Raw genomic sequence first — 15,091 nt, forward strand, 5'->3', positions numbered from 1 at the left:
AACCCGCAACATTTTGTGAGGATCCGATCAAAATTCCGTCCTGTAGTGCGATTGCACAAAAAAATGGAAAAAAAACGGATTCATTACCGACTATTGCGAAATCGCTGTTGTTTGACCACCTATGACAACTTACTTCACATCGTTGTAATGGTGATATTTTCTACTTTCCTTGTCAGGTTTTGCTTTTGATATACCTCTTACAGAAGAGTGATATTAGCTTTGGGATTTTCTCCAAATAAATTTTTTTCACATTCCGACCCCTGAATAATATCCGACCATTACCAAAATAAATAGGTTTTTTCCTCTGTGGGATCCCCATTAACACCCAAAATTTCGCTACGATCCAATCAAAATTGCAACGTGTACCGTGATTACAAAAACATTAAAAAATGGGATGTATTACCGACAATTGCGATATCTCCGTTATTTGGCCACCAACGCCAACCTGCTTTACATCATTGTAAAGATGGGATTTTCTACAAATGCTGTGATATTCATCATTATTTGTAAAATTCCAAAAATGAAAAGTTGTGTTCTATTAGGGGCTATTGCGATATCATCGTTGTTTGACCACATACGACAACCTACGTTACATGGTTGCAAAGGTGATATTTTCTACTTTCATTAGCAGGTTTTGCTTTTGATATACCCGGTATAGAAGCGGATATGTTAGCTTTGAAATAAAATTTTGAATTTTTCAAATAAGTTTTTTGCCCATTTCAACCCCTGAATATTATCCGGTCATCACCAAAATCAATAGGCTTCTTTCTCTGTAGGACCACCATTAACTATAGTTGGGCAATCTCGTTCAATTGAACGATCCGGACCACTATCCCGTTCAATGGACACCGGTAATTTCTTTGACAAAACTGCGTATACTTAATTTCACACGTTGGTTTTTATGATGTTACTCATTCGTCCTTGAACGAGGACAGTGATCCGGATCGTTCAATTGAACGAGATTGCCCAACTCTACTATTAACCCCTGTAGTGTGATTACAAAAAATGGAAAAATGGGATGTATTACCGACGATTGCGATATCTCCGTTATTTGGCCACCTACGCTAACATACTTTGCATTATTGTAAGGATGGGATTTTCTGCTTTCATAGGCAGACTTTGTTTTTGGAAGATCCCCAACCAAAGCTGTGATATCCCTCATTATTATTAAAATCGCAAAAATAAAAAGTTGATTTCTATTGGCGACTATTGCGATATCTACGACAACCTACGTTACATCGTTGCAAAGGTGATATTTTCTACTTTCATTAGCAGGTTTTGCTTTTGATATACCATATATAGAAGCGGAGATATTTGATTTGAAAAAAAAAAATGTTGAGTTTTTCTCTAAATAAGTTTTTTGCCCATTCCGACCCCTGAATATTATCACCCTCCCTCCGGGAACTTCATCAACACACAAAATTTGGTGGCGATCGGATTAAAATTGCGACCTGTAGTGTGATTACAAGGTTTAGATCGACAGACGGACGGACGGACACACATAGCCAGATCGACTCAGTTCGTCGAGACATTCATTTTGATATATATATGTATGGGTCTACGACCATTATTTCGATGCGTTACAAACTTTTTGGCCAAAACCAACCTATAATACCCTCCCCACATAGTGGTGTAGGGTATAAACATTTTAAAGTAGTAACAAGTAAAAAAGAGTTAAGTTCGGCCGGGCCAAACTTTTCATACCCTCCACCATAAAATATTCTGAACTAAAATGGAATAATTAGTTTTCATCGGTTAAAATTTTTAGCTAAAATTGCCAATTACTGAAAATTGGGAGGTACCGTTATATGGAAGCTATATCCGAACATGGACCTATGTTGACAATTTTTTATGGAGAGGTGTTGTGACCACTAAGAACTTCAAATGTCAAATTGCTGCTAGTTCGGTTTAATATTGTTGTTAAAATCATCAAATTACTGAAAATCGGGAATTACTTTTATATGGGAGCTTTATCAATACATCGACCTTTCTTGACAATTTTTCAAATTACAGATAATTCGGTTAAAACTTGTAGGTAAAATTCTCAAAATACCGAAAATCCGTTATATGGGGATACCGAAATCCGTTATATGGGGCTATACCAAAACATAATAATTATTTCGAATATAATAATAATTATAATAATCATAATAAGAATAATTATTTCGAATATAAGTTTTTTGTTCAATAAGAACCCTAAATATAGCTAATTCGGTCTAGAAATGTGAATTTAAACGTCAAAATACTTGAAATCGGGCGGTAACGTTATATGGGGACTATTCCAAAACATGGACCTATGTCCACTAGTTATATAAGTTTATTGACATTTAAGAACCCTAAATGTCAATTTATAGCTAAATCGGTCTGTAAATGTAACTAAAAACGTCAAAATGCCATTAATGGGGGTACCGTTATATGTTTTGTTATATAAGTTTAGTGACGCTTAAGAGCCCTAAATGTCAAATTAGAGCTAAATCGGTCTGAAAATGTAGCTAAAAACGACAAAATACCGTAAATCGGGGGTACCGTTATATGGGGGCTATACCAAACCGTGGACCTATGTCCACAACTTTTGTTATATAAGTCTATTGACACTTAAGAACCCTAAATGTCAAATTGTAGCTAAATCGGTCTGAAAATGTAGCTAAAAACGTCAAAATACCGTAAATCGGGGGGTACCGTTATATGGAGGCTATACCAAAACGTGGACCTATGTCCACAATTTTTATACCCTACACCACTATGTGGTAAGGGGTATTATGTGTTAGTGCATTTGTATGTAACATACAAAAGGAAGCGAGATAGACCCATAGTTCCTTCTAGGGATATACATAGAATCACTTTCTGAGTCGATTTATGCATGTCCGTCCGTCCGTCCGTTCGCAACATACAGGTCGCATTTGTTGACCGATTTAGCTGAAAATTGGGGAATTCCATTTTTTTAGCCGTCGGAAGATCAAGTTCGAAGATGGGATATATCGGTCCACGTTTTGGTATAGCCCCCATATAACGGTACCCCCCGATTTACGGTATTTTGACGTTTTCAGCTACATTTTCGGACCGATTTGGCTATAATTTGACATTTAGGGTTCTTAAGTGTCAATAAACATATATAACAAAACTTGTGGACATAGGTCCACGTTTTGGTATAGCCCCCATATAACGGTACCCCCCGATTTGCGGTATTTTGACGTTTTTAGCTACATTTTCAGACCAATTTAGCTATAACTTCACATTTAGGGTTCCTAAGTATCAATAAACTTATATAACAAAAGTTGTGGACATAGGTCCACGTTTTGGTATAGCCCCCATAAAACGGTACCCCCCAATTTAAGGTATTTTCACGTTTTTAGCTACATTTTCAGACCGATGTAGCTATAATTTAACATTTAGGATTCTTAAGTGTCAATAAACTTATATAACAAAAGTTGTGGACATAGGTCCCCGTTTTGGTATAGCCCCCATATAACGGTGCCCCCCGATTTACGGTGTTTTGATGTTTTTAGCTACATTTTCAGACCGATATAGCTATAATTTGACATTTAGGGTTCTTACGTGTCTATAAACTTATATAACAAAAGTTGTGGGCATAGGTCCACGTTTTGGTATAGCCCCCATATAACGGTACCCTCCGATTTGCGGTATTTTGACGTTTTTAGCTACATTTTCAGACCGATGTAGCTATAGTTTAACATTTAGGGTTCTTAAGTGTCAATAAACTTATATAACAAAAGTTGTGGACATAGGTCCCCGTTTTGGTATAGCCCCCATATAACGGTGCCCCCCGATTTACGGTGTTTTGATGTTTTTAGCTACATTTTCAGACCGATATAGCTATAATTTGACATTTAGGGTTCTTAAGTGTCAATAAACTTATATAAGAAAACTTGTGGACATAGGTCCCCGTTTTGGTATAGCCCTCATATAACGGTACCCTCCGATTTGCGGTATTTTGACGTTTTTAGCTACATTTTTAGACCGATGTAGCTATAATTTGACATTTTGGGTTCTTAAATGTCAATAAACTTATATAACAAAAGTTGTGGACATAGGTCCACGTTTCGGTATAGCCCCCATATAACGGTACCCCCCGATTTACGGTATTTTGACAGTTTTAGCTACATTTTCAGACCGATTTAGCTATATTTTGACACTTAGGGTTCTTAAGTGTCAATAAACTTATATAACAAAACTTGTGGACATAGGTCCACGTTTTGGTATAGCCCCCATATAACGGTACCCCCGATTTGCGTTGTTTTGACGTTTGTAGCTACATTTTCAGACCGATGTAGCTATAATTTGACATTTAAAGTTCTTAAATGTCAAAAAACTTATATGACAAAACTTGTGGACATAGGTCCACGTTTTGGTATAGCCCCCATCAGGGACGTAGCCAGGATTTCATTTCGGGGGGCCCACCTGACCAAAATTTTAAAAGTTCATGTTAATGAAAATTTCTTATTTAGCAAATACGTAAACCTTATTTTAGACTTATATTACTGATGAAATAATGTGCATTAGTATATTTAAATTAAAATGACGTAAGACTTCTAGGCCAATGTCCCTTGTTTTTTTGACAATAAATCAGAGTTAATATATGTTCAAAACAATGAATATATTAATAATCGCATATATTTTAAGGTGTATCATTTATCAAATAATTCACAACTACAGTGAATGTTATGTAATTCAGTGATATCACTTCGGTAAGATCAAAATAAAGAGTATACAATCGGAAAACCTTAACATTTAATTTTGTTGTTTACATGGAATGTTGAGGACCTTTCCTTTGTTTCCTAATTCACAAAAGTTCAAAATCACGGCTTCAATTTTCCACTCCAATTCTTTTGAGCAATTTATGGAAGGAAAATGGGATAAGTAGAGAATTGATTTACGCAGAGGGAATGTTTGGATATCATGGCGTTGTCCAGTAGTATTTTTTACATTTACAGGTATATTTAGAAGTTATATAAATAAAGGAAAAAACGTCGAGACACGTGTCTTCTTTTTTGTCTTTTACCACGTTGCCGTGTCAGAATATAGTCAATTTCGGAAATTCAATCGTTGTTATTGTCATAGAGAAACCAATTGTAGTTATTTCCCCAACTATATTTTGGTGTCCAATCGTAGATATTATCGCAAAGAATTTCTGAAGGCTGATAGTGGTTTTTCTTGATAGAGAACTAATGCTGAGCAATAGTGAGTCTATCCATGATGAAATTCTAGCACCCAATCGCGGGACAATCGTCGGACTTCTCTTATAGAAAATCTGGTTTCCTATCGTGGATCTTCTCATAAGATCTTCTCAGGAACTATGAAAAATCCGACCAGCCTTGAATTCTTTTAAAATGAAATTCTGGCGCCCAATCCAAGGTCTATACATTAGGCCGGGGCGATTTGAAAACCTTAATGGGCCCTTCGCGTTTCTGATTCGTGGGATTGCACTGATCAAAACAGTCCACCAGAGCATAGGTCTACGGTGAAAATCGAGCCTCCCGAATTTGACTTTAAGTTTATATCCACGTTTTTTAGACATTTTGGCATATAACAGCCAAACCATTGAGATTTTTGATCGAACAAAATTGTAGCCAAGACAGTAATTAAGAATTCTCTAATACATCGCAAAAGCTTTGGAATGCTCCTTCAGGCGGTTTTGGCCTTGAGAAGGTCCAAACTTTTCCACAAATGCCGATAAATGGCACTGTGCTACAAAAGTTGACCAGAAAAATATTTAAGCGTTCTGATGCAAAATTATATCGTGTTGGGATCCATGGACAACGACAATGCCTTTGTTCGTTATATGCCAAAATGTCTAAAAAACGTGGATAACAACTTAAAGTCAATATCGGGAGGCTCGATTTTCTCCATAGACCTATGCTCTGATGGACTTTTTTGCTCAGTTCAATCCCAGGAATCAGAAACGCAGAGGGCCCATTAAGGTTTTTTTCCTTCCATACAAATCGCCCCGGCCTACTATACATGTATACATTATTTTAGTAAAAATCTATAAACACAATTTTTCCCAATCTACAACAAAATGTGCCTCATCGAAATAATGGTTTTAAGGGCAAAGAGTGTTTGGCAGAAATGTGTTTCAGAAAATTTGGAGTCCACTTAGGTATGTTCATCCATCTGGGTGGCTGCCTGGAGAACACGATAATTCTCGAACCGATCAACCGATTTGGTCCAAAATTTGGCATTCGTGATATTTTGTCCAAAATTTGGCCTTCGTGATATTTTGTCCAAATTTTGATCAACTTCGAATCGATCCACTCTTTCGATATCCTTTCACTGAGTATTTCTAAAATTTTTAGAGAAGTGCAGTTTAAGACCTCTCTGGATAATTAGTAAATATGGCTTTACTTCCTTTATGCTAATAATTTAGTTAAAGGTAAAAATATGAAATTAATAAACAAAAAAACTTCTCGGGAAACGCTTTGCTTTTTTGCAACCAGCGTTCCCGGGTCCCCTATTACTACAGGACAAGTTTTTTCAGGTGCAAGTCCATACTTCCAGAGAAAATGGCCCGAAAGCTGTAAAAAAAACCTACGGCAATCATGTGTAGTGGTTGGTGCGCACGACAATTTTTGTTGGTCCAACCTTTTTTATTGCGATATTTCCGCGAACCTACACAATTCTGAAAATCTCCTAATACATAGCATTGGGTTAAGGGATTTTTGGTTGTGTAGCTGTTGTTCGACCTGTCCATAGATGAAAGATTCAGTTCATACAGACTCAGGGAATATTCCTGTCCGCAAAGCCGGCTGGTACTTGTTGAGATTTTGACGAAGAAGTATCTGTTTCCGTCCAGTTTTTTTATTTCGTTTGTCGTCACAAAGTCCTTTGCCGAAGAAGGAAAAACGAAAATTTTTAGGAATATTGGAAATAATATGCAATAAATAAAATATAAACTTTAACCTCAATAATCTTGATTTTATTATCATTCGAAAGGTCGAATAAAACATAAAAATACGACAGAAAATCCGTTTTTTTAGAATAGGCATTTACTAATTTGTAGCAAGAGACTAGTTTCAAATAAACTCAACGGGCGACATTGCGGTGGAACGGAATTAAATCATAAAAATGGTTGATATAGTTTTTTTTGCAAATTTCAAACATAATAAAGAATTTGTAATTTTTATGATGTAGTTCATTACAAAAACGTGTTACAAACTATATACAAACATTTAAAACCACAAACATTAAGCAACGATTTTATCTTTTATTGTTGAATTGCTCTTATCAAAAATTTCAAAAACAAAAGATCGGAAGAATATTTTTTTCTAGATGTTGTTTATAAGCCAAAGTATTGGACGTAATATGCAACAAACGTTCAATAAATACAAATAAATACCTTGTTCTGAACTAAGTAACACTTGCAGTCAGCCTAAAATTACGAATAAACACTTAAACAACAACTTAAAACTTAACAACAACTATTGCTCAAAAAGCCTAACGTTTTTATTAGTCTTTATACTTTCAAATATGTTGGACAACAAGTATACCAATGTAGTGAAATAATTCTCTGTAAAACTTTCTCCAAATACTTTGCATATTTCTTAAAAAAATTAAAACATTTTAAAATGTTATTCAAAAATTAAAAAAATGTGTAGCATAAGCTAATATCCTATGGGATCGAAAATCACTACGGGGGGGCCCGGGGGCTACGTCGGTGGCCCCCATATAACGGTTCATTTAAGTTCGTATTTTCGTATAGCCCAGATACCTCTGAACTAGCTTGTAATGACATTTGAAGTTCCCACGTTATGTACCGATTTTCGATATTTTGAAGATTCTAGCTAAATTTTTTAACCGAATTAGGAGTTATTTGACATTAAGGCTCCCATCAAAAACTGTCAACATAGGCCCATGTTTTATTATAACCCCTATATAACAGTACCTCCCAATTTCTAGCCCACCAAAAATTGTCAACATACATAGTTAGATATAGGCACCATAAAAAAGGGCCTCCCGAATGAAGCATAAATGTACATAAACATTATCTGACATTTTAACGTACCCACTTAAAGTTGGGGACAGGAATGAAAACTAATTATTCCATTTTAGTTCAGAATATTTTATGGTGGAGGGTATGAAAAGTTCGGCCCGGCCGAACTTAATGCTTTTTTACTTGTTTATACCCTACACCACTATGTGGTAAGGGGTATTATGTGTTAGTGCATTTGTATGTAACATACAAAAGGAAGCGAGATAGACCCATAGTTCCTTCTAGGGATATACATAGAATCACTTTCTGAGTCGATTTATGCATGTCCGTCCGTCCGTGCGTCCGTCCGTCCGTCCGTCCGTCCGTTCGCAACATACAGGTCGCATTTGCAACATACAGGCCGATTTCGCTGAAAATTGGGGAATTCCATTTTTTTAGCCGTCGGAAGATCAACTTCGAAGATGGGATATATCGGTCCACGTTTTGGTATAGCCCCCATATAACGGTACCCCCCGATTTACGGTATTTTGACGTTTTCAGCTACATTTTCAGACCGATGTGGCTACAATTTGACATTTAGGGTTCTTAAGTGTCAATAAACATATATAACAAAACTTGTGGACATAGGTCTACGTTTTGGTATAGCCCCCATATTACGGTACCCCCCGATTTGCGGTATTTTGACGTTTTTAGCTACATTTTCAGACCGATTTAGCTATAACTTGACATTTAGGGTTCCTAAGTATCAATAAACTTATATAACAAAAGTTGTGGACATAGGTCCACGTTTTGGTATAGCCCCCATAAAACGGTACCCCCCAATTTACGGTAATTTCACGTTTTTAGCTACATTTTCAGACCGATGTAGCTAAATTTTACATTTAGGGTTCTTAAGTGTCAATAAACTTATATAACAAAAGTTGTGGACATAGGTCCCCGTTTTGGTATAGCCCCCATATAACGGTGCCCCCCGATTTACGGTGTTTTGATGTTTTTAGCTACATTTTCAGACCGATATAGCTATAATTTGACATTTAGGGTTCTTAAGTGTCTATAAGCTTATATAACAAAAGTTGTGGGCATAGGTCCACGTTTTGGTATAGCCCCCATATAACGATACCCTCCGATTTGCGGTATTTTGACGTTTTTAGCTACATTTTCAGACCGATGTAGCTATAATTTAACATTTAGGGTTCTAAAGTGTCAATAAACTTATATAACAAAAGTTGTGGACATAGGTCCCCGTTTTGGTATAGCCCCCATATAACGGTGCCCCCCGATTTACGGTGTTTTGATGTTTTTAGCTATATTTTCAGACCGATGTAGCTATAATTTAACATTTAGGTTTCTTAAGTGTCAATAAACTTATATAACAAAAGTTGTGGACATAGGTCCACGTTTTGGTATAGCCCCCATATAACGGTACCCTCCGATTTGCGGTATTTTGACGTTTTTAGCTACATTTTCAGACCGATGTAGCTATAATTTGACATTTAGGGTTCTTAAATGTCAATAAACTTATATAACAAAAGTTGTGGACATAGGTCCACGTTTCGGTATAGCCCCCATATAACGGTACCCCCCGATTTACAGTATTTTGACAGTTTTAGCTACATTTTCAGACCGATTTAGCTATATTTTGACACTTAGGGTTCTTAAGTGTCAATAAACTTATATAACAAAACTTGTGGACATAGGTCCACGTTTTGGTATAGCCCCCATATAACGGTACCCCCGATTTGCGGTGTTTTGACGTTTGTAGCTACATTTTCAGACTGATGTAGCTATAATTTGACATTTAAAGCTCTTAAATGTCAATAAACTTATATGACAAAACTTGTGGACATAGGTCCACGTTTTGGTATAGCCCTCATATAACGGTTCATTTAAGTTCGTATTTTCGTATAGCCCAGATACCTCCGAACTAGCTTGTAAATTTTTTAACCGAATTAGGAGTTATTTGACATTAATGGCTCCCATCAAAAACTGTCAACATAGGCCCATGTTTTATTATAACCCCTATATAACAGTACCTCCTAATTTCTAGCCCACCAAAAATTGTCAACATACATAGTTAGATATAGGCACCATAAAAAAGGGCCTCCCGGGGGGTACCGTTATATGGGGGCTATACCAAATCGTGGGCCTATGTCCACAATTTTTGTTATATAATTTTACTGACACTTAGGAACCCTAAATGTCAAATTATAGTTAAATCGGTCTGAAAATGTAGCTAAAAACGTCAAAATACCGTAAATCGGGGGGTACCGTTATATGGGGGCTATACCAAAACGTGGACCTATGTCCACAATTTTTGTTATATAAGTTTATTGACACTTAGGAACCGTAAATGTCAAATTATAGCTAAATCGGTCTGAAATGTAGCTAAAAACGTCAAAATACCGCAAATCGGAGCGTACCGTTATATGGGGGCTATACCAAAACGTGGACCGATATAGCCCATCATCGAACTTGACCTGCCTGCAAACAAAATACGCATTTCCCAAAATTTCAGCGTCCTATCTCCTTTTTTGTGGATGCTAGAGTGATTACCACAGACGGACGGACGGACGGAGGCGCACAGATCGACTCAGAATTTTACCCTGATCAAGAATATATATACTTTATAGGGTCGCAAATGAGTATTTCAATGCGTTACAAACGGAAAAACAAACTTAATATATCCTCCATACTATGGTGGAGGGTATAAAAAATAGTAGCATCTTGCAGGATCTGGAACAGAGTAATAGTCTTTAATACGAAAACATTCTGCATAAGTATAAGTTCAGTGTTGTAATTATCTAAGTTTCCTTTATGTTTATTAACCTAAAAATATATTTCATATTTTTCTTTAAAAAGTTAAATAACAAATTTTTTAAGACTAAAATATCAAAATATTTTTCCTACTAATGCCCGTAATTTCTAGCCATAGGTAACCGGGTAGGTAGCTACCTATTATTTATCTTTAAATACGCGTTTGGTTATTTCTACATGCCATTTACCAAGTAAAAACATTGCCCCATATAAGTGTTTTAAAATTTGTAATACATTGTCAACGATCAACTAGGCACCTTATAATACAGCAAACTTTCTACGTCGTCCTAAATAAATCAAATCAAAGAATTAACTGCAATGTGCATTTGACAACTACAAGGTGATAGCAATCTCATAGAATGCATATTTGAACTCACGTAATCAATACCCGTCCGCGAGACGAAGTTCGCCGGGTCCCTTTGTATTTAAATAAATATTAGTTTAATCAAACATCATACGCACCGATGAACGCTATAATTATACCCTCAGCCTTTAGGCTAAAGAGGGCATTTACACTTTGATACGGCCAAAAATGTGCCTCATCGAAATAATGGTTTTAGACCCCAAGTAGGTTTGTACGATATCCGTTTCAGACAATTTTGAGTCGATCTAGCAATGTCCGTCCGTCTGTCCGCCTGTCTGGCTGGCTGGTGCGCACGATAACTCTCGAACGGATCAATCGATTCGGTTCAAATTTTGGGTATCGAAATATTTTGTCCAGATTTGATTTAAGTTCGAAGATGGGCCATATCGGTCCACTCCTTCAGGTACCAAATAAGTTCAAAAATGTTCGGAAAAATTGTCCGCACGATAACTCTTGAAGGGAGTAACCGAATTAGTCCATACTTTGCACATCGTGACATTTCTACCAGACATAGATGAGGTTCCAATATGGACCCTATTGGTTCACTCTTTCGGGTACCTCCCACACAAAATTTTGCTTAAGTGCAGTTTAAGGCCTGCTCTCGAATAGCTTTGATTTTTGTTGCAGCCACTTGTATTCACTACCCCCATTACGACGATATAATTTTTTTCAGGAGCAAGTCCATATATCCTCAGAAATCAGCAGGAAAACTGCAAACAACCCATATAATACCATGTGTCGTAGTTGGAGTGCACGATAACTCTCGAACGGATTAACATATTTGGTTAAAATGTTGGGTCTTTCAATATTTTGTCCAAACTTAGTTTAAATTCGAAGATAGACCATATCGGTCCACTCCTTCCGGTACCTCCCCCACAAAGGGGGACGGAATAGCCGGAATAACCGAATTGAGCCAAACTTTGCTATTGGTAATATTACTTTCAGGCATAGATCGAGTTCTAATATGGACTATATCGGTCCACTCATTTTAGTACCTCCCACACAAAATTTGGAAAAAGTATAGTTTAACAACTCCTCTCTGATCTTATTAATTTGTGACGCAGCAGGTTGCACTTGCGGCCTCTGTTACGACGTTGTAATTTTTGTTCGTGGGATAGTCCATACTTCCTGAGATAATGACCCAAAAAGGTTCAGAAAATCCTACCGGCACCACCTTAACTGGCTAATGTGTAAAATAGCCCTTTAAGAGAGAAATCGATTTAGCTCAAACTTAGTAAATTGAAAAATAAAATTGTAATATATTTAAATTCAGAAAATTAAGTACAATATATTTAATTATATAGTCTGTAAAGAAAATATCCATTTACTAATAAAGAAAAACAAAATATTTCCTATAGATTTGTATTAGGTCCGAATATGTACTACATCGGATCACTCCTATGGGTACACCCTTCCCAAAGTTTGGAAAAAATGCACTCGTCTTGACTCATTCTGAATTTTGTTGCAACATGTAGTTTTTTGCGGCCCTTTCCATCCTGGAAAATTTTCCCAACAGCTAAAAAACCTACAGAAGTATTGTGTTAACTTTTTTTCTTCGGGTACGTGGCTGAGGGTATATCTCTGTCGGCTCAGTTGACTGATACTTTCTTACTTGTTTTTGACCTTGAATTTATTATTTAATTATTAAATAATTCTCACAAGTTTTTCTACTTTTTTAAAGGCACATTTAGGAAAATTTTTCTTTAAATTGCCTTACTTTTGTATCCAAATGGTAAAAGTTTAGCCCTACTTCTGTTTTATAGCTTGCAGCCAATGCCATTCTTAAATGTCTTCTATTTTAGCATAGAGTCATACTTTTGAATAGTCTGAACCACAATAAAATCACATCCACATACACGCATGCATACCCAAACTTACCCCACCACAACATTAACAATTTTAGCATCTTGTATGCAGCTGTTGCATAATTTATTAGCAAGTAAAAAGTACAACAAAATGGAATGAAACTTTATCCCACAAAATTAAAAAAGAGAAAAGGGTTTTAAATATTTTCCTTATGCAAAAAGGACATAGTTTTAGTCATTTCAGTCATAGTTTGCAGATTTCTCCTGAAAAGATAAACGAAGAGAAACAACCCTGCCAACATTTTTTCAATTTTTGGAAGATTGTTCGCTTAGATTAATCTTCTGTGATTCCCCACGGCGATCATTGGGTGATTGTTTACATTTTTTTCTTACATTTTTCAAATGATCGCCGTTGGGAATCACAGAAGACTCTTCTGGAAGAGCAACAGATGATTGTTACTAAAATTTTTGATTTTGTTGCATATAATTCTCATATACACTTTCTGCAGAACTTTGATATAAATGGCACATGTGTGGTTTGTCAATACTCATAATATTAGTATTGACAAACCACACATGTCCAGGTTTTGCAAAGTTTAGCCAAAAGACAACGTATTGACTGAGGAAACAGTACTGATACACAGTGCCTATAACAAATAACCGCAACATAAAGGAATAATTAAAAACCATAACAAAGCAGAAAAGAAAAGAAAAGCAGAAAACTAAACAACAAATAAAATAAACAAAAAAACAATTGTTCTATTCTTTTTTTTTAATTTTTCTTTACATGTTGATCTTCTGAAGATCTTCCAGATGATTAATCTGCGATTCTTCCTCGCGATTCGCTTCCCGGACACAGTTACTTTATGTCGGCGATTCGCAGGTTATCATTAGGCGCGCTCTTCCGCGATTAAATTGATCTTCCCCGCGAATCGCAGATTATCTTCAAGCGATTAAAAATTTGAAAAAATGTTTGCAGGGAAGTAGCAAAGCGTGAAGTTCAACTGGGACGAATTTTTTACACCGTGAAATATTCTGAACATATATATCCTCCTTTTGGCAATGGCTAGTGATGGCTCTTACAACGTATATAATTTCTAATTTGGAAATGGTTCTGTGTCCTGAAGTTACCGGTCAAATTTATATCGATTCCCCTCATATAATTTCGCCATGTCAAGTCCAAAGGGCATTCTCACAATTTATTGAATTTGGCAATGAAATACCAAAGCTGTTGCGTACCGCAGACATCCACTATTTATTCAGGCCATTCGGTCTATCAAGTTCATCAACAATTTAATTTCCTTTAATATTAGTGTGGCCTTCAGCCCAACAAAACTTAATGGCCGTACCGATCGTTTTCGAGCCAGATCCGACAGTTTGATCAGTTTCGGATATAACCAAAAAGCACTCTAGTGTCTTCATAGCAGCCCGGCTGCATACACAAGCCGTGATCAGTATACATATATGATACGCTATACAACCGCGAACATGAAATAATTAGTTTCTCTCCAGTATAGAAAGTCCGTAGCTCCACCGTTAAGTGAAGGCGTATTCCTCGGATGAATCAAAAAGTTAAATGGTATCGATTCACTACTGTATGTAGAATTTCATTAAAAATGATTTGATTATTTATTTACTTAAAACGTTGAAAATAGTGTAGATGTATTAAACAGATATAAACAGAGATATAGCGTTTTTAGGGCATCATATACCTCAAAACCTGAACATACTTCATTATACGAGAGCCACTAGAAAATTGTTTGGTCTATTAATGAAAACGCGAAAATTTTTCACGAAAAATATTTTTGTTGTTTTCTAAATTATTCTGCAGCATGGTTTATAAAATTGCCAATCCACGGTTTTTTATTGGTTCAACAACATCTTCTGGCTACGAAAATCGCTGACCACTCTTTGCCAAGTTATTTTTGAACATTTTACTTCCTCCCAAAAAAAAAATTATTTCTGTGTATGTTGGTGAACTAGGGAGTATCCCAAGGAGGGGTGTTTTATCCAGGGTTTCGGAGTCGAGGTATTTTCGGCTCGACTTCGACTCCAGACCATTTTTTTCACGACTCCGGCTCAGACTCCGACTCCGGGTCGACTCCGAGAGTGAATTCCTATACCACTAAAAATTAATAAATGTGCACTAATTTTTAACTT

The sequence above is a fragment of the Musca autumnalis genome, unplaced genomic scaffold, assembly GCF_047663935.1.
Source record: "Musca autumnalis isolate F117 unplaced genomic scaffold, ASM4766393v1 scaffold_2, whole genome shotgun sequence".
In the NCBI taxonomy this organism is placed as follows: Eukaryota; Metazoa; Arthropoda; class Insecta; order Diptera; family Muscidae; genus Musca; species Musca autumnalis.